The sequence below is a fragment of the Dioscorea cayenensis genome, chromosome 20 (genome assembly GCF_009730915.1).
Source record: "Dioscorea cayenensis subsp. rotundata cultivar TDr96_F1 chromosome 20, TDr96_F1_v2_PseudoChromosome.rev07_lg8_w22 25.fasta, whole genome shotgun sequence".
Classification (NCBI taxonomy): domain Eukaryota; kingdom Viridiplantae; phylum Streptophyta; class Magnoliopsida; order Dioscoreales; family Dioscoreaceae; genus Dioscorea; species Dioscorea cayenensis.
In genome coordinates this window covers 12773127-12775317 of record NC_052490.1, presented here as the reverse complement: position 1 = coordinate 12775317, position 2191 = coordinate 12773127, and the positions used below count along the sequence as shown (strand labels likewise).

The 2191-nt window shown below is 42.7% G+C and overlaps 1 non-coding gene across 1 annotated transcript; it reads left to right on the top strand.

Annotated features, from left to right (window-relative positions):
- The first annotated feature begins 239 nt into the window (after nt 1–239).
- Nucleotides 240–346, top strand: LOC120252152. Its single transcript, XR_005533697.1, has one exon. It is a non-coding gene; the product is annotated as a small nucleolar RNA R71 (small nucleolar RNA).
- Nucleotides 347–2191: the final 1845 nt, after the last annotated feature.

The window sequence follows — 2191 nt, the reverse complement described above, 5'->3', positions numbered from 1 at the left end:
TACACAAATTTTCCACTTGAGCCACCAATGAGGTTACCGCATCTATTTCATGGAGATGGGCCACTTTTTTCTTCTCCCTAGCATTCCATTGATAATTGTTTAACCCTATTTCTTCAATTAACTGACGGGCCTCATCAGGGGTCTTGTTACCTAAGATACCTCCTCCTGCCACATCCAAGAGTTGCCTTGTACTCGGATTTAAACCATTATAAAAAGTCTATACAATCATCCACTCCGGGAATCCATGTTGCGGGCACATTCTCAGGAGCTCCTTGAACCTTTCCAATGTCTCGAATAGAGACTCCAATTCCAACTGAACAAAGGATGAGATCTCGTTCCTAAGCTTTGCTAATTTTCCAGGAGGGAAATAACGGGCCAGAAAAGCTTCTACCATTTCCTCCCACGTGGTAATTGACGCTTTAGGTAATGAGTGTAACCACTGTTTCGCTCTCCCCTTAAGGGAAAATAGGAAGGCTCGCAACTTGATTGCATCATCCGTCACCCCGTTTACCTTCAGCATATCACACACCTCAAGAGAGCTCTATATGACTGTTTGGATCTTCATCGGCCAAACCATTGAATTGTGCGGATTACTGCAACATTTGGATGAATGCAGGCCTCAGTTTGAAGTTCTGAGCTATAATCGGGGGACGCACAATACTCGACTGTGTCCCCAACACTTAAGGTCTGGCATAATCGGATAATGTTCATTGTTGCTCATTCTGTTCTGCCATGTTTTCAGATTTTTCCACTTCCAAATCAGCTAGATTAGACTGTTTTTGCACAGGCTCTTTCGCTTTTCTTCTAAGTGTACGTTCAAGCTCAGGATCTCCTTCAATCAATATTGAGGGATTTCCTCGGGTCATAACCTGGAGCCGCACCTAAAAAGAAAGAAAAAGAAATCAGAACCATGATAGAATAAGAAGATATGAAATAGAATATATGGTGAAATAGCTAAGAAAACAAAGTGCAAAGTATCTCTAAACGCCTACTCCACGGCAACGGCGCCAAAAACTTGACAAGTTCCCCTTGCGTATATTATGCAAGTGCACGGGTTTGTCGAAGTAATAATCTCGGATGAGTGGATATCGAATCCACAGGGAGTAGGAGATAAAAACACTTAATTTGATTCTTAGCTATGTGAAAGATCAATAGTGATAAGTGTGAAAATGATTCAATTCTCGACAATAAAAACAACAAGTAAGAGAGCACGAGTAAAGGAAGAGGTAAGGCAATCGATAAAGATGGGGTACTCGGACAATGCTCCGCCTAGGACAATCGTTCAAGTGCAAGAACCCTCTATTATGCTTCCTAATCAATGCAATGGTGAGTCGTGGAAATCTTAAATACATACTCTCGAATCTAAGGTCAACTATGCCTAACTCTATACATGTCCAGGAGGAGAGATTAGATAACCTCTCAACCTCGCACTCGAATAGAGTTGCAATGAGCTCTAGGGATTCCAAGTGATAAATCTCTTCCTAATTATAGACCTAACAATTTTGTACAGGTGGAAGGTCCCTAACCATGATTAAGCCCTAGATACTAAGATCGCCTCAACGCGTCACTCCATTGCACGCGCAACTAAGCCCTAGCGGAGGGTCATCCCTTATACAATTCACTCTATTATGGCCGCAAAGAACTCACCCTCTCAACTCACCCTCTCAACCTTTCGACTCACCCTCTCAAGCCTCTCCAACCTAGCTTTGTCTAATGCTCGTGGTGTGTCACTCACTCACAAGGTTACCAACAAGAACTCTCAACCCTAGTGTCACTCTAGGGGAAATGGTTATACAATAAAGCATTCAAGGTTGGAACTCACAACAAACATCAATTAATTGAAAGCATAATAAAGATATTCAATGAAACAAATACATCCTAGGGTTCACAAATACCCAAGTACCCACTAGGGGTTTAGCTCTCCATGGAGCTAAGTACAATCAAAGAAATAGAATGTAAAAGCAATGAATCCATAGAGAAACCCCCTCGATAGTCGTGTCGATGGTCATGTGCAAAGTCCTCTACTCGTCATCCAAGGATTCCCTTGTCCGGTATAGGTTACACCTTGACAGAAGCTCCCCTACCAACCTTCTTCCAAAGGAATGACAATGTCGGGGCCATAGAACCTCTCCAAAACCATAGCCAATACCTCTCGAAACCCTAGCCGAAAACCCACTCTCAAGTTGGGGAA